Source organism: Canis lupus, chromosome 2 (genome assembly GCF_048164855.1).
Source record: "Canis lupus baileyi chromosome 2, mCanLup2.hap1, whole genome shotgun sequence".
NCBI lineage: Eukaryota > Metazoa > Chordata > Mammalia > Carnivora > Canidae > Canis > Canis lupus.
In genome coordinates, this window is record NC_132839.1 from 46,836,945 (window position 1) to 46,863,835 (window position 26,891).

The window sequence follows — 26,891 nt, forward strand, 5'->3', positions numbered from 1 at the left end:
GTTTGTCTTCAACTCGGAAGACAATATTGTAAATTTGTCAAATCTCCATATACTATAAAATAACTGTAATTTAATTCTAATCAAAATATCAACAGAAGTTTCTATTTCAATTTGATCTAATGCAACTAAAATTCATTTTAAAAAACTGTATGCCTCTTATTAATTGTTTCCTTAGCAGCATAAATAACTGGCTAAAGCTATTGCATTAAGGGTCTAATTAATTTCTTAAATAAGGCCTGTTTGTGGCCCGGTTTTTGGCAGTATGGTCTTTTTCTTCTAGTTATATAGAAACACAGAGATTGTATCTTTATCTGCAATGTAAATGAAAATATTAAATGCTGATCAGCTGCTAAAAAAATAGAATCCTTTCCTTCTTCCTAATAACTGTATCTTTTTTCTCAATTTAAAGCCTAAGAGACTTTTTAAGTCCAAATGCCACATATCACCATGCAATGAAATAACACTATATATCTTTTTTAAAGTGGAAGGCTCTCAAAAGCAAGAGCTTTTGCTTTTATTCTAAACACATTTCCATTTGAAGGGGCCCAAGAAACATTTAGATGGTGCGTTAAGTGCACGCGTTCCCGGAAAATACTTTCCTTCTTACTTTTCTTTTTTCACTTCTTCATCTAATTTTTATTTTTGCTTTTATTTATTTAGAGAGGGAGGGAGGGATAGAGAGAGAGAGAGAACTAGGGGTGGGTACAGAGGGACAGGAGGAGAGAATCACAAGCAGGCTCTATGCTCAGCCAGGAGCCTGACATGGGGCTCAATGTCATGACTGCAAGACCATGACCTGAGCTGAAATCAAGAGTCAGATGCTTAACTGACTAAGCCACCCAGATGCCCCTGATTTTTGTTTCTGTTTTAAATAAGAAAAAAATATGACTCTAATTCTAATATGTGTCTTCCACAGAGGAATGAATTTGGGAAAACCGTGATTTCAGTGAATTAGGAACATTACATATTTTATCCTGCATGTTGATAAACTGAGTTTTGTGGGGATCACTCAGTAATGTGCTCTTTTGCTGTGAACATGTCTCTTTGAAACCTGGAGATGCTTGGCTAAAATTCTTTCTCTTCTACTTGTTTACTGAGGCTGCTATCTGCATGTTCATGTTTAGGGAGTCTTCCACCTGTGACTTGGTTGGGGGAAATCCAAATATCCAATTTTAACCTCACTAAATGCCTAATGGCATTTTTAGTCTACACAGTCTGGGTTGGTTAGGGATCGTGCCTACACTTGGAGTCCTTCTCCCTGTCAGGATGACAGAATATCCTACAGGCAGATTTCGGAGGATTCATGATGAGAAAGACGTGCTACGCTAGAGAAATTATTTAAAGCGAAACAGTAAGAAAGAGTTGCATTTAGCATTCAAGTGCCCTATTGTCTTACAAACTTTTTTTCTAGAGATTATATGGATGATGGCCAATAAACACAGGATAGAAATATAAATACATACCTACATCTTTTTATGACTATTCCAAAGTGAGATTCCCATCCTACCACCACCTCTCTCTCTCTCTCTCTCATACACACACACATCCATGATTTTACTAAGTTAATTATTTTTACTCAAATTCCTGCTAGTCCCCCAACTCTCAGGTTTTAGCTATTGGAATAATCAAAGAAAAAGATGTTCACATTTATAAATGTTATAATCACCAAGGAATCATTTCTTTTAGTTGGGAAGGTCTGATTAAAATTGACCCTGATCAAGAAGGTACAAATAATTATTAACTTTTCTCTCAAAATATCAGGGATATAAAAACCAGTTGTTTCAGTGAACATTTATTATGGATGTACCACACGCAAACAAGAAACACCTACCAGTGACAAGAGTTAATTAGAAAAAGGTCAGCAGTGGCCAGGTCCCAGTCAAGAAAGGACTCGTTAAGCTGTAATATAGATGTTAGTATTCTAACGGCTTCAAAGTTTAATGAAATATTTAATACAAATTTATTTTAAAACCAGTTTTTAAAAAGAATTCTTAAACAAGAGCTATAAACCAGAACAGAAGAAATAGACACATTTGTCTCCATTAAAATTAAGAACTGTTCACCAAACCAAAGATTTTGAAGACATTTGCCTACACTTCGAAATTGAGAAATGACTTCATTTTTGGTCAAAATTAGAGCAAGCAAAAGGAAAGAAGAACTAAATTAAAATTTTAAATCATTTTTTTTCCTCAGGGATATTTGTTATTCTTTGTGTGGGTATACTTTTAAAGTAATAAAATAACTACATCACTCTCTTTTTATTCTTATGTTATATCACCTTTCTCTAGCACAATGTTTGACTCAAATATATTAAAGAAAAAAACAATGTTAGAAGAAAAAAATGGAAAAAAAGAGAATGAAATGCTATTCCTTAATGCTCAATGGAAAAAATAAAAATAGATCTATATTTTTCCATGGAAGGGATAGGTGCTACAATGAGTTCATCTTGTTTTTCTGTAAAAGAGTTGAAATGTGCATACTAATTATTGAAATGGACATGTATCAACGCTATCCTATGAAGTATACATTCTCAGTCTCTTACACTGACACATCTCATTCTAACCAAAGTTCTTTCTTACTTTTACATATTTGGCTTTGTTGCTGAATACTTCATAATTTGGATCCACCAGAGAATCTTGGACATACATATTTATGCTAGAGAAATTTCCATTGGAACTTGGTGCTCATCACACTAGTGTACACACTAATGATGACTATTGCTCTCAAGTAGATATTTTAAATGTCATGTGACTTTGCTGCCCTCCTGTGGCTACTCCTTGGGGTGCCCAGATTTTGGTTTATACCTACAGGATTCAGTGACCCTTTCACTAGGTCACCTCCGTGTTCCTACTTGTTGCTCTTTGTGTCACATGCATGAAATACTTCACATCTCACATCCACAAGTTGAATGAATCAGCATTCTACCAAGGACTTCTAAACATTTTGCCTCCTATTTCACCAAAGAGCCCAGGAGTAATGGGACAATAACACATCAGTTTTCCACTAAGTGATACATTCTTCTCTTTGATTTTCCTGCTTTCAATTCTCTCCAGAGTAAAAGCTGTTATTCCACTTAAAGAATTGGCAAATTCTTACTATTAAAAAGCCAGATAGTAAATACTTTAGTTTTTTGGGGACTATACAGTCTTTATAGCAACTACTCAGCTCTGCCATTATCACATAAAAGCAGTCACAGAGGATATATTCATGACCTCAGCTGTGTTCCAATAAAACTTTACTCAGAAAACTTTATTTACAAAAACAGAAGGGAAAGGATGGGCACAAAATATGCCCCACAGGTTGTCATTTACCAACTCCTATTCCATAGTTATTTCCTATTCTATCAATGCTAATGTCTTGATAAATTAAGTGATAAATAAATATACTTGAATAAATTGATAAATGTCTCTTTACATCCTTTACAGTATTTCTAAATATCCCATCCAGAATTGAGGACTTCTACATATACTGACACTGGCAGGCCCAAGCTTTATACTCTAACGGCTCCTTGGGGTTTTGTTGTTGTTGTTGTTGTTATTCTTTTGTTTGTTTTTAATTGCTGTATGACTTCTTCAGGTGACTTCTTCAAATAGCTAGCAAACAATCCACTGCAATTGATATATATCCATCAATGTTTCAGAAAATGCTTCTCCAAGGAAAAGTGGATCTGTACTTATCAAGGAATACAAGGAATGGATTATTTTTCCCTTAAACATTGCTAACGACCCACACTGAGTGAGCTGCTAGGTCCTGCTGATTTATTTCTAAATATCTTTTTAATTTGTCACAATCTTTAGTTCAGACCTCTACATAATTTTTGTATTATTGCACATATCTTCAGTTGTGCTTTTCTGTTCCACCCATACTCTTACATCATGTAAATCATTTCCCAATATAGATCTGACTTCATCTTTCCTCTGATCTAGAAGTTTCTTGATAATCAAGTTGAAGTTCCTTACCTTGGCACAGAAAGCCTTCCATGAAGTTTTCTTTTTCTCTTTCAAGCTTCACCTCTTGGCATCATGTAAGCTTCTTGCCATGGTATGCTGTTCTAACTATTCTAATCATATCAAGTTTCTCATAGTTTCCAATGTTACCAGGTCCTTCTATGAAGCTTTTCTTCATACCACTTGCTCTCTACTATGTGGTCTCCTCCACCACACCTTCCAACCAACTCATTTTTCTCTCCATCCATTCATTTGTTCTTTTAATCATTCATTCACCATCATATCAGTATGTATGCAACAAACATTTCATGAGCCTATTCCTGTACCACACACACAAAGTCCCTCCTGACCTGAGCCCTGTCCCTCCATTCCAGTCATGCTAATTCTTGCCCCATGTTTCTACTGCATATTTTATACACCTCCATTAGCATTTATCACACTTTACAGTATTTTTTTCTGCTTCTGTGTTCCATTCATTAGACTATAAACTCCTAAAAGGCAGAAGCAGTGTTTTAGCCATCTTCATATTCCTCGCTCTATGCATTTTTCCATAGTAGGCAATCAATATGGATTAAATGAATAAATGAGTAAATGAGCGAGTGCATGAATAGACTAATGAATGCCTTCCATACTCACTGATGAACAGAATGTGTTATACTCCATTTAACGTTACCCAAATAACGAGTTATGTCACTGGCATTAGCTGAACATCAGAAAAGAGGAATTAAAAAACGCCGTTGCTCCTCAGACCCTACTTCATCGAACTGACTTGCATAGAGCTATTTTTTTAGCTAGCAAAGTGTTAGGGTTTTTTAAAAGGTATTTTTGATGCTTTAGATTTCAATTAAGTAACAGCTCCCCCTACCGATAGTGGGATAAGTAGGGACGTCAAAATCAACCATGATGCTGCATATCTGTGAGCCAAGTTGGCAAGGTCTAGAAGCAAGATGATCCAGGGATCAGGCAGCTTGCTAGACTTAACATGCCCAAGCGAAAGGTCAGGGGCAGGGCGCAGGCTACACTAACAAAGCAACCCCGTCCTCACCCAAGGACAAAGGCAGCTGTAATTTTACAGCAGAGAAGCATTTGCAGTTCCCCCTTCCAACAAGTCTTTAAAAATGCTGATCTGAAAGACTAAAGCAACCCACTTGAGACTCATTTTCAGTATGGCAAAAGTTCTGAAACCCAGACTGCAAAATCTCAGGAAGCAGCTGGGTTCCTAATTAAAACAAATCGTTAATAGATTTAGCAGTCCAAATTTATGTTTTTCAATTAAAAATGCTATTGCATTTGGTGTATCTGTGCAAGAGTATATATGTCTGTGTGTGTGTGTGTGTGTGTGTGTGTACAAACAAACATGCCTACACTCAGGACTCAGTGTATTCCAGAGTTTAAGAAGCAGTTATAAAGCCTGGGTCAAAACTAAAATACAAAGGTTAATTACATCAATTCTTAATTGTTTTGGTAACTTCCTGGAGTCTCCATACATGTTTCAAAAATAGTTGGGCATGGACAAATAGGTCTTTTTATCACAATTCTCTTAAGGAGACTTTTTAGTTATTTTATAAATGTTAGCTGTCTTTTGAGAAGACATTGTTTCCAGTTTATGTGAAGGAGACATTTAGACATGAACAGATTTTTTCCCCCTCAAGTCCATCCAGTAAATCAATAGAAAACACCCAAACCCCAGGGACATTACATATGCATATCAGCAGGAGACCACGTTTCTGGATGAATAAGCCAAATTTTGTCATGAGATGGTCTATCCTTCTGTTGGCCATTACATTCCAGAAAATGTACTAAGTAATAATATATGGAGCCCATAAGCAGAGCAATTAAATCCCTCCTTAAGTAGGGGATGAGTCACTCTGTGTTAATTCCATTCAGCGATCACTCTACTAACATTACCTGGGTGCTTTCAGGTCACCAAGTGCTCAAGACAGGAGAAAAGTTTTGGAGACGAGCTTTTTGGAAAACACATCTCCCAGTCTTGCTTTAGGAGAAACCACTTCACCATTTTTACTGTCCCAAAGGTCTTCTGAATTATACGTGCACTGTTACAGTCTACTTGGTCTGAATGAAAATAAGTGTTTTTAGGCAACACGATGTTAGAAAGTTCAGCAGACCATCTAGACTATAGGAAGGATGGATAGTTTGGAATCAGGAAGAGATTCATAATCTATATGAATTCTGGATCTGTTTACGTGAGAGTAACTGCAGACAGGTTAGTTCAACTATCTGGAAGTCAGTTTGTTCAAGAAATTCAATTCAAGAAATTAAAAATTTCTCCAAATGTGTATCTTATAAAAGTTTACAAATTCAAAATTTCATGGATTGTTAGGTGATTTCAAGATAATTTTTTATTTTTTTTTATTTTTTTTTTTAAATTTTTTTTTTTAATTTATTTATGATAGTCACAGAGAGAGAGAGAGAGAGGCAGAGACACAGGCAGAGGGAGAAGCAGGCTCCATGCACCGGGAGCCCGACGTGGGATTCGATCCTGGGTCTCCAGGATCGCGCCCTGGGCCAAAGGCAGGCGCCAAACCGCTGCGCCACCCAGGGATCCCCAAGATAATTTTTTAAATAAAGAACCTTATTGGGACACTGGCACTATGACCCATGGTAGGAGCATGATGATTGGAAGTTAAAAAAAATCAACAAGCAAATTCTAGAATTGTTCTGAATTTATATTTTTTCTTCTCTTTCCTCCTGGTCCCTTATTTTTGTTAACCCTCATCCTCTGATGCTATTTCCATTCTTTCGGATTTGTTTCTGAAGTACTATCAACACACTTCTGCTTCGGATTCCAGACAAAGGCTGGCTGAAAGGTCAACATCATCTTACAAAGCAGTCCGTGACCTGGGCTTCCAAGTGGCTGTAGATCTCCTGTAGTTGCATACAAAATTTCGTATGACTGTGTGCACATACATTTATGGGTGGGCATCCAGAGCTTTCCTCTGCTTCTCCTTCTCAAAAGGTTTTTATGATCCAAAAGGAGGGCTATGAACTGCTAATCTATAAGATTAATACCTGAAACCCAAGAAAAATGTTAAAAAAAAAAAAAAGAAAAAGCTAGGCTAAATGATACCCTCGTAAGATACTGACACTGTACATAATAGAGTATAATGCAATCTGAATGCAGACCATAATGACTTATAGTAATACTGTAATTTCTAGAGCAAACACCAGAATAGCTAAAAAGTCAACAAAATAAATGAAGTATTAAGAAATGTGGGACCTACCCGGAGAAGTCAAGAAAAGACCATCAAAGGAATAAGACCATGTGGGATAAAGGAACAAATAAAAGAAGGGTGGCTCAAAAAAATCAATTATTATATTAAATAGACTAATCAATTAAAGGCAGAGATCATGAACTGGATTAAAAAAAAAAGCAAGACTCATCTATATGTTGTTTACAAGAGGCACTTTAAATATAAAAACATATGCAAATTGAAAATGAGAGTACAAATAAGACACACCATTCAATCAATAAGCTTAAGAAAATGAATGCAACTATATCAGTATCAGACAAAATGGACTTTGTAAGACAGAGAGCATTACTAAAGTTAAAGAGAGTTTTGTTTTGTTTTTAAAGATTTTATTTATTTATTGTATACATAAACCACATCTTCTTTATCCATTCATCTTTCGTTAGACACCGAGGCTCCTTCCACAGTTTGGCTATCGTGGCCATTGCTGCTATAAACATCGGGGTGCAGGTGTCCCGGCGTTTCATTGCATTTGTATCTTTGGGGTAAATCCCCAACAGTGCAATTGCTGGGTCGTAGGGCAGGTCTATTTTTAACTCTTTGAGGAACCTCCACACAGTTTTCCAGAGTGGCTGCACCAGTTCACATTCTCACCAACAGTGTATGAGGGTTCCCTTTTCTCCACATCCTCTCCAACATTTGTTGTTTCCTGCCTTGTTAATTTTCCCCATTCTCACTGGTGTGAGGTGGTATCTCATTGTGGTTTTGATTTGTATTTCCCTGATGGCAAGTGATGCAGAGCATTTTCTCATGTGCATGTTGGCCATGTCTATGTCTTCCTCTGTGAGATTTCTGTTCATGTCTTTTGCCCATTTCATGATTGGATTGTTTGTTTCTTTGGTGTTGAGTTTAATAAGTTCTTTATAGATCTTGGAAACTAGCCCTTTATCTGATACGTCATTTGCAAATATCTTCTCCCATTCTGTAGGTTCATGAGAAATACAGAGAGAGAAGCAGAGACAGAGGCAGAGGGAGACACAAGGTCTATGCAAGGAGCCCAATGTGGGACTCGATCCCAGGACCACAGGATCACATCTGAGCCAAAGGCAGATGCTCAACCTCTGAGCCACCCAAGCGTCCCAAGATAGTTATTTCATGGTGAAATAATCCAGGAAACCTAAGAGTCCAAAATGAATATGCACCTAATAATAGTTTCAAAATGCATGAAAAAAATTAATACACCCAAAAGGAAAAATAAACAGATATTTGGAGATTTTAACATAATTGTTAAACACTCTCCACATAATTGATACAACAAATAGGAGAAAAAGTGGCAGACCATCATCTCATTGCCTAGTTGTATTATATCTTCCTTTTTCTTGCACATCCAACAAGAAACATTATCTTTTGGAAATGGGCTATGTCAAACAATAGGTTCTTCCTGTATCGATTGTTTAAAGAGGGTGTTTTGAGAAGGAGGGCAAGATATCTTCATGTGAACATGAAGAAAGTTATCTGTATGTGTGGTGTGTGTATGTGTGTGAAATATCTTTGATTTTTTTTTTTAACACAAGATTTTTTTTGGCTCCATTTCATTTCCTTCCCTGCTTATGGCCTTTCTATCCCCATTCTTTGCCTTTTAAACTTGTGGGATCTGCTTTCCTGTCTTACCTTAGGATAACCACTTCTCACCTTGAGGAACACTGGATGAGTGAAGAAAGCAGCCAGATCAGATGGAGTTTAACCTGCTGCATTTTCCAGAGACCTATGGTCTGTGCTCTTGTTTATGGTAGATGGTTCATTCCCAGATGATGCCAGTGGTCCCACTCCATTGCAGTGGCTAATTCACTCAGTTGCTTCTGGTCACAGGATTGAGACTATGGGTCAGAGGGTTAGTCCTTGTGCTCTACTCCCCAGTGTGTCTTCCCATGGCAAGACAAGGGTTCAAGTAAGGCAAGAGTGTGGTTAGATTAAAGCCATCACATCTGGTTGAGGCTAAAATAAATAATTTGAGAATAGCCATATAACACACTTTTCTAACTCACTTCAGTATTCATGCTTGCTTTTCTCTCAGAATCTCAAAACATTGATACATTTCCCTGGAAATAATTAACAAAAATAAAAATAGCAATAATGATGAACTCTGGGGGAAGGGTGTGAATTAATTTATTATATGGCCTTTACTTTTAATATTAAGTTTCTATGAAGGACATTATACAACATTTTCATAGGAATTTCTCCTTACAGAATAAAGGGGAAAGGAGAAAAAATGAGTGGGAAATATCAGAAAGGGAGACAGAACATGAGAGACTCCTAACTCTGGGAAACGAACAAGGGGTGGTAGAAAGGGAGGTGGGCGGAGGGTGGGGGTGACTGGGTGACGGGCACTGAGGGGGGCACTTGATGGGATAAGCACTGGGTGTTATTCTATATGTTGGCAAATTGAACACCAATAAAAAATAAATTTAAAAAAATAAATAAATAAAAAGAACTCTCCGGCCGAGGAATTTCTCCTTACAACATAGTTCTCGGTTGTTAATAAATAAACTATCATATTGTTTCTAAAGATATGTTAGGTTTATACATTTTCATAAAGAGAGAGGAAATTAACTCATAAGACTGAGTGGCCCAGGTTAGAATTTTGACTTCTGGGCTGCCTGACTTGTATTGGGATGAAGCTGTCAGCATTCACCAACTTCTGCCTAGAAATATCTGCAAACATCTTAGAAAAGTCTAGGTGCTTGTGATTGGCCCTGTTTATGAACTTGTGCTGTGGTTTTCACCCATCTTGCCAAATGCCCATTAGTGCATGACAGGGTAGTGATGACACTGTCTTTTTTTTTTCTCCTTCACAGAAAATGGCTGCGTGTGTGTGATTATAAATATTTGAGGAAGGTGCATTAGACAGAGACAAATACTCCAATGCATAATATATTTCTGCCTGTATCTCAATAAAATGAAAGGGAGCATGATCTCATGGAATTAACTGTGTTCTGAAGGTAGGCCTGGGTTCAAATTCCAGATCAATTATTTAAGAGATATGTGAGGGATCCCTGGGTGGCGCAGTGGTTTAGCGCCTGCCTTTGACCCAGGGCGCGATCCTGGAGACCCGGGATCGAATCCCACGTCAGGCTCCCGGTGCATGGAGCCTGCTTCTCTCTCTGCCTGTGTCTCTGCCTCTCTCTCTCTGTGTCTATCATGAATAAATAAATAAAATCTTTAAAAAAAAAAATTATTTAAGAGATATGTGACCCTGGGCAATCAATGGAACCTCTTTGAACATAGATTTCTTGCACAGTCACATAGAGATTTAAAAAGATATCCGTACATTGGTCAGCATGTTCTGTGGATTTGAGAAAATAAATGTGAAGTGCCTGGTACTTCATGGTTTGTGTGCTCAACAAATAGAATCACTCAGCATTATTCACAGCTCAGATGATGATGGAGCAGTTGCTGAGCATGTAAGATGACTGACCCTCCTTACGGAGCCAGCAGGCATAAGGTATATTTAACTCATTGCTCCCATGGAATGTTGGGGTCATCACTTGAAGTTAACAAACTCAATTACTCTGTAATGTGGTGGTCTGGAGTGACTCACTCGAGGCCCAGAGGTGTGTAGTGAACACATCAGAACAGTTTGCACATTCAGGGAAGTTGTTGGAGTAAAGGAAGCCCAACAAATTTCATGGGGCTCTACCTAACAATTCTGAGAACTCCTCCATGGTCTGAGAGCAAACCACAAAATTGGCCTGAAAGCAAGGGGAGGGGAAGTTCTGGGATCCTACTGCTGACTATGGAGCTCACGTGGCCCTGACACATAACTTTTACCGAGTTGACTATATCTCACTTCCTGTAAGTGCCTGTCCCTCATGCTCACTTTCAAGGACTTGGCCAATCTCCTTTTGTAAATAGAACAATGCTTTATATTTCTCTATTACTCTAGAGTGACTATATCAATAATGCAGGAAACACATCTGTCCAGCACAATGAGATTATTTTTCTGATTTCGGTTGACAGTTATGGTAATAGTTTGGCAAACAATCTACTCCACCATCAATGACCGCAGATTACAGCTGTTTTTAAAAATCTCAGGTGCTTCTGGAAACTTGGAAGATGAATTGCACATTGAGAGGGAGACAGAAAGACATGCCATAAGCCCTTATGGTAGAAAAAATATTAACTCTTTCTGTACATCAAAAGCTAAGGAAATATTAAGGAAAGCCCAGAATGTTACTGCAGATAAATTATAATGAAAACAAAGCGAGAAATGATAACATTTTGAGGCAGCGTTGGGATTGTCTAGTATTGTCTGGGTGGCCGCAAGGCAATAGGGAGAGCCTGAAATATTTCAGAGACCTGCCTTTTCTATTGACAAATTTCCCGAGTCACCCAGGAGTTATTGCAAATATTTACAGGGGAGAAAATTGAGAAAGAATATTATCACGTCTTCCATACTGGTCTTGATGAATAGAGCCACTAGCTAGACAATAATAATGACCGAAGCCTAGGGTGTTTTGTTTGTTTAAAACAAAAGTTTAATTTTACTTCTGCAGAGATGAGGAATAGAAGTTGATTTCTTTTAAAAAACATTGGGACTTCTTAAGTCTTAACAAAACATGTGCTTTTCCTAAAAGTCCATAATAGCCCTGAGCTGGCCTTATTTTCAATATGAATTTTCCTCTTTTACTTCCGTTTCATAAGAAGCAGAATGCTGATCTTGCTAGTGGCCTGTGACCCTGGCATTTGGCCAGCCATTGTTACCCAGGGGCCAGGAGACAGAATGCTGGCTGTGCAAATCTCCCAAGGTGTGAGCTTTCTTCCCCTCTGAGCTCCAAGGTGAAGCTGTTAGGAAGAGTCCTTGTAAAGGGGAGGCCATTGGGCTGTGCAGAGTCGTCATATCCAGGTGAGTTCATTTTTCTTGTGAACTTTTCACCTAGGCCCCAATTAGTATCCTATTAACCTCCTTAAATATGGAATTGCTAAGATCTTAGAATACTCCAAAATGGACTATTAGCCAGCCCATTTCCTGGCTCTGTAAGATGAAAATGCCAAAGTAGGTCATACAACAGAATTACCTTGATTAATTTCAGCTTTCTCCCATGGGCCATGATGTCATGTGCTTTAAAGGAGATTCAAATTCAATGCATCATTTCAGTGACTGATTAAACATGCGTTTTTTTTTTTTTCAAAAACATTTACAAGTCCAGGTTTATAAGGATTTTCCCTTTTAATATGACAAACGTTTCAAATAGGCTAAATTGATCAATTATACAAATGGTGACTTCCCTTGAATGGAATTTTTAATGGCTATGTTCTCGGAGGCCTAATATGTAAAAAGGTTTATTTTCCCCAGAAACTACTATGTTAGCTCAAAACTCTCAGTATTATGCTCCGTTACGATTCATCGATGCAGACTGGTGTTTAAACACACGATGAAGATGCCACTTCCACTCCAGAGCCCACTCAGGATGGCATTTGTAAATACAAATGGCTTTGGTAAGGCTAAAATAAGCAACAAACTTCACATTCTTTATCATTTATTCCTTAAGGCCTGCCTTAAGAAAGTACTTAAAAAGAAACATCGTATGTTTTAACATCTCATATATTGATGCAATTTCTTTACAATTGGCAGATTTAATTTGTTTTCCTGTATAAAGCAGCTTTAGAGGCATATTAGCAATTTCAAATAGTGCAGTGCAATATGCCAAACAAATGTGAATTTTGTTATCACAAGTAGACTTACTTAGGTGATATTATTTGGCGTCTATAAGTGTAGAATATGACTAGCTCCTTAAAAGGCTAATTGTTTTCTGCTGAATTATTTTACTTAGAAATAAGGAAACCTTTGAATGCAGGGGCTATGCTATAAAATCAGGGTTGCATCTCTTCAGTTCATAAGTAATGAGGACACATCCCGCTTCTGTAAACACTGGCTGGGGATCAACACTCTCCAGCCCTTTCCAGATGAAAACACAACTTGGTTTTTCATTTCAACTGATGAACTTTTAAATTACATCATATTACAATACTCAGGTATTCCTTCTTACAGTAACCTGTGATGTGATCTATTTTTGCAATTTTTCTAGCAAGTGGTGGAACATCCGATGGCCTTATGAAGCATCTCTACACTGCACAAACGATTCACTTTTTTTTTTAATTTTTATTTATTTATGATAGGCACACAGTGAGAGAGAGAGAGGCAGAGACACAGGCAGAGGGAGAAGCAGGCTCCATGCACTGGGAGCCCGACGTGGGATTCGATCCCGGATCTCCAGGATCGCGCCCTGGGCCAAAGGCAGGCACTAAACCGCTGCGCCACCCAGGGATCCCACGATTCACTTTTCTGACTCAGGGCTTCATGGGCACCGACTTAGCATTTAGTCTGGGCTGTGGCACTACTTGTAGCAAGCACCTGCTATGGATATCCTGATTATTCCTCCCCTTTCCTTTCTGATCAGTCCACTGATCACTAAGAAAGCAGTGGTGAGCTGCTTACTTTTGGAATTTATATCAGAAGATAAATAGCTTTCCACCATCAAAGAGATTGAAAGCTGCAGATGGAAATTTATGCTACTGAGCCCAACACAATGTGCAGAAACAGCGGACCTTCAGAATCCAACCCCCTGGCTCCCCGACATTCAACTTCTGTCTGCAATTCCCAACTGAGAAATTCAGTTTTCTAGGACTTGGCAGTTAAGGTAGCCTTGTTTGTTACCAGAGAAATTCTGTCCTCCTAATCCAACCTTAGATGGCTCCAATCCTGGCTCTATCCATCAGTCAACCTCATTAGCCAGTTAGAAGTCCAGGATGTGATGCTGTGACCCCAGAAAAACACTATGGCTCAGGGATAGTAGTTAGGAAAATATTCTCCAAGATTTTCATCTTTTCTTTTCCTTCTCCATATGGGCATTTATATATATTCTCAACATCCTAACCTATTCATGCATTTTCTAAGCAATATTACCTATGCTTTATATGAGCAAAAATAAGGAATTTGAACTCAGAGATTTAAAAATCACACTGTGTCTTTCTTCCCTACATCCTTACTTTTTATTGCGGTGAGTTTTTTACAATTACAAAAGAAATGCATAGTAGTCTTTAATCAAAATTTCATAAAATTTCATTCAGTTCCTTTCTGGTATTGGCCACATTTCAAGTGCTCACAATTATGGATGGTTCTCTTAGACAGTGTTGGTCTACAGTGAAAATCCCCTTTTCCCTCCAGAACACAGATCTCAATGTCTTTCTCTCCATTGAGAGCAGTTAGTTTTGGTGTACATTCTTCAGATGTTTTCCTGTGCATTTACAAAAATACCCTATTTTATCATGCTCTACATTCTAATCAGTAGCTTGCCTTTTCTCGACAAATATCTGTCAGACATCTTTCCAATTACAGATCTTGCGGATTTATGACATTCTTTAAACAGCTGTATGGTATTCCACAGCACAGATGCACCATGCTTTATTTAAACATTTTTTATCTTGATGAATATTTAACTTGCTTTCAATTTTTCACTACTTTATCAGCAATGAAATGAATATCTATAGATATTCAGATATCTATGAACATATATGTACATTTTTAGTGGAAAATGATCCTACAAGCTAGGCTTTTATATCCAATATCCACATTGGCCCTTCCCCTTTCTCCTTTGTATATTGTTTTTGTGGTCTTGATCATAGAATCAGAACTGAACAGCATTTATCATCCTTTCTCGGACAAGTGCCAATGGCATCACTCTTGACCTTCAGTGGGAACTGAAAGTGTATCCATTTCATAGAGCCACAATTTTATTTATAGTTATTTAGTAGAACCAACCTATGGCCTGGCCTTGCCTAATATACATTTAGATGCACTGAGAATCAAATCATATCCCCAAATGGGTTTAAGATGGGTGTGGAGCACATATGTTCCTCAACACCAATTACCTAACAGTTCAAGAGTTTACTAGTTATCTAATATCTCCCAACCCTTGTAATTCCCCCAACCCATATGATCCTTACACAAATTTAAAAAGGCACCCCTCTGTGAGTCAGTTTATTCTATCTGTCAGAAAATTGTTATATACACACTGGTGTTTGAGTGAAGATGTTTTAACGGAACATTGTCTTAATAAACATACAAATTTGAGACACCCACAGTGTGAATGACACCCCCTTAGTTGTGGCTGTTAAATATTAGTGCAGTGAACGTGCGTAGCCCCATCCCAAACTCCCTCCATTAAGCCCAGGACAAGAGACTCTTGAGTATTTGGCTTAACTTTCTTGTTTCTACTTGTATCAATTTCTCCATGTCTTTAGTGCAATCCCTGTTTTAATTTGGTCTTTCTGGAGGTTTCTCTTGGATTACTATAATAGGCAACTAATTAATATCTCTGTCCTTCAATACTATCCCTCTTCCCATTTGCTACCACACTGCTGCCCCGGGGATGTGTCTAATATGCTGATCTGCCCTTGTCAGTATGAGGCCACTTTTTACACAGCTCTTCATGAACTTCATGAACATCTGCTCCCAGGACCCACTTCCCCAGGTTATCCCAAACCCCATAGCATTTCCATATAGCATCATGCCTGCTCAGCCTGTTCCTCTGCCTGGAGATTGATCTTCAAAATTCTGTGTAAGCATCACATCTTCACAAAAAAAGTTTACCTGCTCTCTCCCCATACTCCAGAAGATTATATGTCTCTTTCCCTTTCTCCTCCCCAAACCTTTGCTTTGTACAAATCTGCCATGACACCATAGTTAATTATAATTTCTGGAGATTTCCTTGAATCTCCTTTCCTCCAGTCAATGAACCATTGTAGTCTACAATCCATTTCTTGATTTAGTGCAGCAATTGCTACATAGTAGATGCAAAATGAGTGATTGCTGAATCAAACAGTTCTGAGGAAAAAGAATGTCCTCATCTCCCTATTGACCAGGCCCAGAGGTGAACAGGTGTGAATGTCTGCAACTCCCACAATGCACACTGTCACCAGACTGTTTCTCTCTCAACATCACAGTTTCTTACTTGTTTTTAGTGACAATGACACATAACTGAATAATCTGCCTCTTCGGAGTCTACCGGGAAATCTCAGATTGTTTTACTCAGTTGCTTTTCCAAGCTCATTCACGCATATTTTCTTGGGCTACCCTAAGCCTCTCTCTCTTGCAGAATAGCAGAACTCACTTCTCATAGGTTAGGCCTGCCTCACCTTACTGTAACAACATTAAGAGAGATGAATTTTCCAAAACGAGGCTAGCCAGTGAACTGTGATGCCAGAGCAATCCCATTACTCTCAGAGGCATTGAGTTTGTTGCAATCCCTCAAGTGTAGCTGTGCTATACTTTTAAAGGGAAAGGAGGTGGTAGTCCCTTGGTGGGAGGTTTTTTCTTCAAGATGGAACTTCCAACCTTGGAAAGCTTGGAGGGAGCGATGGTCAACAGAAGCAAGGCTTTTAGAGGGCTCATGAAGATCATTTACAACTACACATATTTATTAAAACAACTCAAAGGAGTTGATACCAGCAATGTCCACTTGCTTTCTACATGAAATAAGGTTAAAATAAGTGTGGGCCTTTGTTTCTAGGCAGGTGAATTCCCAGATTTTGATGCTTTCCATGTTAGCACTGATTGGATGACATTGAATCTGTTTACTGCTAAAATTTATGTGAAAGAGTAAAAGAGAAAATTAGCAAAAGTGAGGAGGTCCACCCAATGAACCTCTCAGAAAAGCGAAGTGAGGACCTGTAAGTGGTATATATGCTTCACTCAAATCCAGGTAACTCTATGTTACACTATATAACATGTTGAACTTAGATGTGGACTAAATAGATACACTGAGTCACCTGGATTTTATTGCAATGTTTGGTCTCTAAAGAAATAGTTCTCAAAGTGAAGTTTCTTGTCTGCTGGTGGATTATACAGTCTGGAGTCTTCTGAAAGGTCCAAGAACTCACCAAAAATTTTGGAATTTATTGTGTGCTCTTTATATGCAAATGACATGAAATTCCACTGGATATGGGTGGCTATTAAATGAGTTATGAAGAACCACTACTATGTGATATTGATAAACTAAAATTAGCATGCTAAGAGAGTTTCCTCTTAGACTTTAATCCAGTATGGTGCCAGGAAGTCTGGCTGCTACAGAAAGCTTAGTAATGCTGTGAAGCCCCTACCATTTAAGTATACAAGCAGATGGTTAGAATTCCCAGAGTTTCCAGGAAGTAAGCTTTGTTATCAGTGCATCATTAGTGTCTTATTGAGTTGTCCTTGGTTTTTAATTGCTATTAAGTTTGTATTAATATTTTACTTTTGTTGATTGTTACATTCTTGTGTAATTGCTTTGCTTTACTATTTTGACTGCTATTACTTGGGTACTGTTTGCCCATGTGCCTTGGGAACCCCTCACTAGCCTGACAAGACAAGGGCTCACACATGAGGTATGGAACACAAGCTAAGATTTATTAAGACTCTCTAGTACCTGAAAACATGCTAAGCACTTTAAAGATCTGATTTCTTTTACTGGCAATACAACCCAGACTCTAGGCAATCACATTTTTGTTGTTCAGACCCTTCAGATACTTTTAGATCAATTACCTATTTTTAAAAACACTCTATAAGGGGCGCCTGGGTGGCTCAGTGGTTGAGCATCTGCCTTCAGCTCAGGTCGTGATCCCAGAGTCCTGGGATCCTGTCCCACATCAGGCTCCCCACAGGGAGCCTGCTTCTCCCTCTGCCTATGTCTCTGCCTCTCTCTTTCTGTGTCTCTCATGAATAAATAAAAACACTCCATATCTTGAAATGGTTTACTTTTTTTCTACCCACATTTATTTTGAACAGTGTCAAATATAAGTTAATGAAATGGCACAGTAAATATACATATAGTAAATAACTTAGATTAAGCAGTTGTAAACTGATAAATTTCATTCTTGCATTTGTGATTTGATAAATCATTTAAAGGTAAATTTCAGATAGAATGACACTTCACTATAAAATAATTCCCTATGCTTCTTTCTAGGAAGAAGAATATACATAGCCACAGTGTCATCTAAGACTATTAAAGTTTCATTATATTATCTAGCATCTAATATGTAATCTATATATGAATTCCCCAATTGCCCCCAAAATAACTTTTATAAGTAGTTTTATGAACAAGGATCCACTCAGGGTTCACAGGTTGTCTCTGATCTTTATCTCTTTAGTTTTTTTTTTTTTTAAGTAAAATTGACTTTATAAAAAGCTCTAGGACAGCTGATTATAGATTATGCTTCATTTTAGATTTGTTTTATTGCATTCATAAGATATTTATTATCTTTTACTCCTGTCCCCTGTATTTTTTTAAGCTAGAAAAGAGATACAGAGGACTGGTTAGGTTATGTTAAGCGAAATTACTCTATAGGTAATGGTATTTCCTTATGCATCATATAGGAACCACATAATGTCAAGTGGTCCTTTTATTGGGGAGGCTGTATGATTTGTTAATGATGCTAACATGGAACTGCTAGATATCCAAGGTAGCAGCATGTTTTTCCTTTTATAATTAATAAGTACTCTCTAGGATAATTGTATTTGTTTCTATGACTCCTGTAAAAACTTATCACAAACATAGTACCAAAAAACAACACAAATAATTATTTACAGTTCTGTAATTAGAAGTCCAACAGGGACCTTACTGGATGAAAATCAGTTTATGGATAGGGCTTCCTTTCTGAGGGTTTCTAGGGAGAACCTGTTTCCTTGAATCTTCCATAATCTAGAAGCCACCTGCATTTCCTGGCTCATTGCCCTCACCCCCCATCTTCATAGCCAGCATGAGCTGGTCAAGTCATTCTCAAATCACATTTCTCTCACCTTCTCTCCATCCCCCTGTTTTACTTTCAAGGACCCTGTGATTAAACCGCTACTATTTGGATAATCCAACATAGTCCTGATACTGTAAAGTCAGATGAATAGCAACTTTAATTTTACCTGCAACCATTATTCCCTTTTGCCATATAACCTAACATATTTATGGACTGCAGGAATTAGAAGATGGGCATCTTTGGAGAAACCATTATCTTTCTACAATAGTAATACCTTGGTATTGTGCAAATAACTTATTCTCAAACAGTCTTTGACTTTATGATTTTAACTTTCACTGATAATCCTTGGTTATATCAGTAACTGGGGTATGCAAACATTGAAGGATGCAAATTGGTGATCTTCTAGTTATATTACTCTTTCTATAATTATTAGCTAGCAATTTTCTCTAAAGAAGAGTTGCATATTTTCTCCTTTATATATGTTCTATTCATTTTAATGCTACTATGAGCTCAGGTTTTTAAAGTATTATAATAAAGTATAAAATTAATCATCATTTTTCTTTTTGATATACCAAATCTGGCCATTGGGAGTTCCTTAAATATGAATTTTATGTCTTTTTAACATATCTCCATATTTTCTTTCACAACCATGCGCTACATACAATCTCACCTTGTAATTTTTCTGAAAAAAAAAATCTGAAAATAGATATTTCTCTAAGAGGACCCTCCCTCATCTCTTTACTCAAAGATAGCAGTAGTACTTAGAAACCAAGAACTGAGTGTTAAATGTGTCTCCTGCTACTGGAATATCTTGTTTCTAGGATACAACAGACAGATAGATACACACATGGATACATACATAGATAAAAATAAAAACACAGTTATATGTAAATTGTGAGTTTATATTAATATTTCCAATATAAGCATAACACTATAGACTTTGACTTAAATTTTTAAACAAATTCTAACATTTTCCTTACAGTGAAATTCTTGGATCCCACTCCTACAATATGGAAAACAAAGAAACTCAAAATCACAATAAAGATCACTAGCAAGAATATTTCTCCTATGTAAATTAAGATTTGTTTGCATTTTTTCCTGCTCTCAGAACACATTTCTCAAACATACACACAAAATGCATATTAGCGTTCAAAAGTTACTTGAAATAATTATTTTCTCTTTGTTCTATTATCAACTTCATTATAAGTTCAGTTTCTTTATGTTTTATTCCATGTTTGGTTGAATTTGTTTTCCCTTTGACCTAATGTCATTCTTCATATATGTAAATATTTGCATCATCAGAAGTCAAACTTATAGAAAAGATCTTTATCACTCAACTTTCTCCCTCATTCGTATTCTCTCCACCCTGTTCTCCACACACTACCTTCTGAGAACCTTCCTAATTCATTTCTAATTATCCTTCAAATATTTATCTTTGAAAAAATAAGTAAATACATATGTCTTTTGTTATTTCTTGCATTAAAAGTATACTTAGGGGATGCCTGGGTGGCTCAGTTGGTTGAGTGTCTGACTCTTGATTTTGGTTCAGGTCATGATCTCAGGGTCAACCTGACATGGAATTGGGCCCCATGTCAGGCTCCAAGCTCAGTATGGCGTCTGTTTGAGATTCTCTTCCTCTGCCCCTCCCTCTGCTCAGATATTCTTTCTCTCTCTAATAAATAAATAAACCTTTTTTAAAAAAGAGTATGCTTTGTTTTTTATTTGAAAACATTTCCTGACATTCTAAAGTGGATTATTTTGTCTTGAACATACAGGGATGATTTAATTTTCATGAGGTAGTTACTATCACTATTAGCATTTTGTAGATGATAAAACTGAGGCATGTAGGAAAATGTGCAATTTGATAAATGTCACTCATTTTATAAGTAGTTGAGGTCAGATGTGGACCTAAGGACTCTGCTTTCTGAATACAATGTTTTAACCCCACTCTATATACATCTAGATGGGACAGGTATTCATCCTTTTATCTTTTACCCTCTTCTAGAGCAATGCTAGTGATGCTGCTAAGATTTCTTCCTTCCTTTTCTTTTCTTTTTTCCTTCCTTCCTTCCTTCCTTCCTTCCTTCCTTCCTTCCTTCCTTCCTTCCTTCCTTCCTTCCTTCCTTCCTTCCTCTATGTGTGTGTGTATGTGTGTGTCATTCTTGAATTTAAAAAATTGAGTATGGGGGCATCTGAGTGGCTCAGTCGATCAAGTGACTGACTCTTGGTTTCAGCTCAGGTCATGATATTATGGGTCGTAGGATCAAGCCCTGCATGGGGTTCCATGAGCAGCAGGGAGTATGAAGATTCTCACCATCTACTCCCCAAAATAAAATAAATAAACCTTTAAAAAATTGAGTCTCAAATGCCTAATTATTAGAAGTTCATGAAAATAGCCCAATTACTTTATCTTATTAGCACATATATTAGAGTGATAACCATTAATTTTCAGAGTTGGAAGGGAACATTGAAACAACACAGTCTAATATTTCCTTCTCATAGGATAAGACAGTTGAATACAGAAGTGGGAAAAAAAAAAAAGAAAAACCTAACCCAATGTCAAATAGTTAGTGCCAAACACTATGCTTTGGTCTCCTAAGTACTAATCTCAAGTTGTTTTTTCCAAGTTTTGATTGGTAAAATATGGGCAGACACAGATAGGTAAAGTCTTGATATATGCAGAGCTCAAGAAAAATAGCTATCATTTTGTAAAGCCTTTGAGTAGTGAATCTAATAATCCCAAATATTATCACAATCTTCTTCTCATTATTTCAGCAGCAAACATTTGGCTACTTTCCAAAGAGTGCAGAGAAATCCTCTGATGGAATATCTACTCATCTCCTGTGAAGAACTTCAGTTCATTGAGTTGTTAGAAAGCATAGAATGAGCCTAAAGGCTTAGCAGCTACATTTCAAAAATAGAGCCAAACTAGGATACAATTCCCAAGAGCATGGCTCTAAAAGTCTAGCCTACCATAGTTAGGAAAGGAACATTTTTTGCATTGCTGTAGAATGTGTGCATTGTGTCACTTTGAGGTGTATTAGTAGGTCTCTCTTCTAAGTACTTAAGAGGAAGCTTTCCACCACCCAGCGTCACTCCCCAGTGTCCCAGGCACAAGTGTTAAAAGTGCAGTCACATGTGTGGCTCATTGATACAGTGTCTTATGTCTCCAAAGAAGTAAGAAAGCAGTTATGGGGAGAAGAGAATCAAGAATTTCATAGCTGTTGTGAGCGTGCTTTATTCACCACTGTGAGTTGAAAATGAGTATCAGGTCAAGCATGATTGTGGAATGAAACTATTGGCGCAGTTCTGGATTATTCACTGAGCAGGTGATTCTTTTTTGGGAGGCTTTCCTGCCCTGGTGGAAAAGTCCAGTTTTGATGGAGCTTTCTTTCTTTGTGTTTTTCTTATAATTCTTATAACCAATTGTCTCCCTTCTCTCTCAATTTTTCATCTAAAAGAAGGTAAAAGACAAAAACAAAAAAGAATGAGGTGGTTGGTTCACACTGGGTGCTACTTGAATGTGCTGTTGATTTATTTTCACAGTTGTATCTGTGATGCACTTTTTAAATGCTCAATATGATGTGACAATGTTCTGGGTGTAGGATCACATGGCTATTATAAAAGTTCTTAGATTGAAAAGATATTTTGATGAGCCACAGAACAATCTCAAAGATGATAATATTGAGGGTACTCTCTGCTTCTGTTCCTTCTTTCCCTAGCTTATGGTACTTCCCTGATTTTTAACAACCAAAGTGAGTTGCTAGTGGCTGGTGGTTCAAATCAAAGGGCTCTAATGTTCTACCTGGCTCTTTTCTGATGTCCCTGCAGATGGAGTCTTGGGTGCTTTGTATCAGAATTTGACTATGACAAGTCAACCTGAGAAATAGCTCTTCAGGTTCATGATGAAATTGTCCAAGAAATAGAAGCCAAAAAAAAAAGATTAAATGATTGACTTTTTTTTCTCATTAGTTTCATTGTAAAGAGTAAAATAAAAATGTGCATGTCATTTGGGTTTGGGAAACCATAAGCCCAAGTTCTGATAAAGTGAAGAATCAAAAAGGAAGTGAATCTCATGCTTACTAAATGAACCAGAGCCATGACCAATCCCTTTGTAGAACAGAGTAATAGAAACAAATAAAGCATGAGTATCTTTGTGTGATAGTAAGATTATTACCATCATAGACCCTAATGAACAAAAGTCATAACCAATCACTTCATAGAACATAATGCCAGCAAATAAATTCTGTATGATAGTAATGTTGTTACGATCATACACCTGTCTAATTCTAAGAGGCCTGGAGAGCTTCAAAGATGAGTAAAATTAATTCAGAGAGGAGACACAATATTCTTAGGATTCTACAGAGAATTTTGGAAATGTTTGCCAAAATTAGAACATTGAAACATTTTGAGGAAAACAATTAAATTATGGTCCATATTTCTTTTTTAAAAAAAGATTTTATTTATTTATTCATGAGAGACAGAGAGAGTGAGGCAGAGACACAAGCAGAGGAAGAAGCAGGCTCCCACAGGCAGCCCAATGTGGGACTCGATCCCGGGACTCCTTTCTTTTCTTTCTTTCTTTCTTTCTTTCTTTCTTTCTTTCTTTCTTTCTTTCTTTCTCTTTCCTTTGCTTTTATTAAGAGAGAGAAGGAGAAAGTGTGCATGAGCAGGGGGAGGGGCAAAGGGAGAGGGAGAAACAGACTCCCCGCTGAGCAGGAAGCCCAATGCAGGACTTGATCTCAGGACCCTGAGATCATGACCTGAGTCAAAGTCAGACGTTTAAGGGACTGAGACATCCAGGCACCCTTGGATGGATAGTTTCTTTTTTTTTTTTTTAATTTTTATTTATTTATGATAGTCACACGCAGAGAGAGAGAGGCAGAGACACAGGCAGAGGGAGAAGTAGGCTCCATGCACAGGGAGCCCGACGTGGGATTCGATTCCGGGTCTCCAGGATCGCGCCCTGGGCCAAAGGCAGGCGCCAAACCGCTGCGCCACCCAGGGATCCCAGATGGATAGTTTCTAAATGCTTATGTGGAATGTATAGCCTTGATTTCTTATTGTATTTATTCTCATGAGTTTTCTTGGTTTGTTAATAAAACAAGCAAGCAAACAAGACAAAAGACTCAGAGTTACAGAATATCTGAAAAAAACTTGGTTGTGGCAGGAAGAGAAAAGTAAAACATAGGAGTTAATTGTAAGTAATTATCTCAGGGAGGACAAGTTTAAAGAATGGATCATTCCCCTTTCTTTCTGATTCATAAGTTTTATGGAATCACTGGGTGCAATAACCCATTGGCTTCTTATCCTGGAGGCCTCAACTCTCTATCATCAAGTTAACCGAACAATGGAGAGTGCTGAACTCTGGTCTCAGATTTGGCACACACAAACACTCACACACCCACGCACCTTCCAATTGTCTACTCAGCTATTTGTGTACCAAAAAGCTTTAGGCCATTCAGTATTGAATAATTATTGAAAAACCAGAATTTTCTTCCCATAACAATGATAATGATCAGTATGGCAATCAGAAGGGCAATAATATTGCTAACTGATTGAGTGCTTTCTAGGTTCCAGGCACTGTGCTTTCTAGTTACATAGCATACCTCATTGAGTTACTACCATCATTGTAAATCAAATACTTTGATTGCATTTAACTAATGAGGAAACCAAACCCAAAGTGTTAAATGAACTTGCTCAAATCACACAGTTAATAAGTAGTAGAGCTGTGTTCAGTTCTCTTCATCACCAGACTGGTATGTGCCATCTCCAAGTCCTTAGACATTAGTCTGTCCTGATATCACGTGTAACTCAGAGGGAGTATAGGCATGTTATCAGAGGACCCTCTCTGTGCTCTGTTAGATATTCTATGATTCTTGGATTCATTTTTTAAAAACTATTACTCACTAGAATCTACAAATTCATGGGAAAGAAATCACCTTTTCCTGCTTTCCCAATTTCTGCCTGGCTGTGTATCTTCACCTCATTTCAGTCTGGAGCCAGATTTTAAAGGCTGTAGTAAAACCCAGTTGAATTTTGAGTTACAAAAGAATGTAGAGTCTTTTCTCTCTTAAATATTGTGTGCTTCACTTCCTGTTTTGCTCAAGTCATTTGTTTTTATAAACCAATAGCAGGATAATGCAAAAGAAGGATGTGGTTATTATAAAATAACTGCTCCCCTGGTGATTAAAGATACTGGCGATCTGTTGTTCCTTCTGCTCTCCCAGGGGGATGACTATATGTCTCCGATGGTGTTGGAAACAAACTGAGAGAAATCACACATTCTTTTCCAAACTGGAACCAACTGCTAATAGAAGAGGTTAATCTAGGTGGCTCTTTAGCTAATCACCTTTGTTTGCTTGCTTACATGGCTCCCAGCACTTTTGGTGGAATAGGTGAGGCTGTGAAAATACATCATCTCACTCAGATGTAGGGAGATCTGCAAAGCACAGACTATCGGACTTCCATTGTGAGCTCTTAAAAAGATCAAAATGTGTCCTTTACTTTATGTACTTGGAGCTGATTTCATGAGGCAACCAGAAAACAACACAGAAGGCATCCCCAGTATACTTGGCAGGGCTGATTGCCAGTTGAAATTAACAAAACATGCTTTGATAGCCTGTTCCTCACACCAACACCAGCATCAGTAACATTTACCAAGCATGAATCTTACCTGGCACTTGGTGGGTGTCACCACCTACAAAGGAACTATTATCTTCTGAGAGTTTTTTCACTTTCTTTCCAAGACTCAATGCAGCGATGCCAAAATCCCTTAGTATGTGGACACCAACATATTATTTGTGTTTTGCAAATGAGTTTTTCCCATCTTCCAAGCTTAATGTTACAAAGATGCTGATGTGCAACAGTTACTGTCTCAGAAACTCTTCTTTGGAAAAATCTAAGCAAGTTGACCACATCCAGAGACCTAAATCCATACTCATTCAGCATTTTACATGATGGCTCATATGTAAGTTCCAGAAACCAGTACTCACTCCAAAAGCTAATAAGAAAAGTAACCTTCAAAGGGTACAGGTTCAACTGTGCATCACTGAGGAAAATAAACACAGACTTAATTTCAACCTGTAAATCCCAAACATATCACTACACATTGATTTGACTGAGGGAAGTTAAAAATTACAAGTCAGAAGACCAACATCAGTCAAAATTACTACAAGACAGAGGCCCAATCAAAACCAATAACAGGGACACCTGAAACTTTCTTCTGCATGGGGTTACACACTTTGCCAAACCTATCTGGCCTTTGTTGTAATAAGGTAGTATTGATTAATCACCAAAAGAATGTATAAGTATGTCAGTTTTAGGTGTATTTGGTGTGATCAGTTTTACAACACAGAAATAATGTCCATAAGTTCACAAGCCACTTTCTAATAATGAGGGAGGCAGATTCCTGGCCCTAATGCTCAGGCACCAATGCCATCTGCATTGTCACAGCCAAGTGCCTGGAATGTTGGACTCTTGATTCCATATTTATCATCATGCTACAGAGGTCACTGTCAATTTTAGGAATAATTAAACAGGGAGGATTGTTTGCAAGCTACTCTTGGCAGAGAAAAAGCAAGCTGCGGTGAACTTTGTTAGGGAGGTGGAACAGCTATGTGCACGAGGGAGGGTAACAGAGCTGGGTCAGAGCGAATGTTGGTTTTGCAGAATTTTGGCAAGGAAGTACAAGATACAGAATTAAAGGTATGTAACTCTATATGGCAAGGCAAAGTTTGAGAAAAAACCCTGGAATAGATGGAGGGTTCTTAATTACGCCTGGCTAGTGATGCTTTCAGACGTAACCCTTTGTTTTCCTTATCTGAATCACTATGAAGATTCTGTCTCCAGAGCCACAACTCTTCACAAAGCTAGGCATTAACAGTCATCCCTTTCCAGAATCACATCATCCCCTGATGCCTTGCCCACCTGCCTTGAGTGAAAGCAGAAA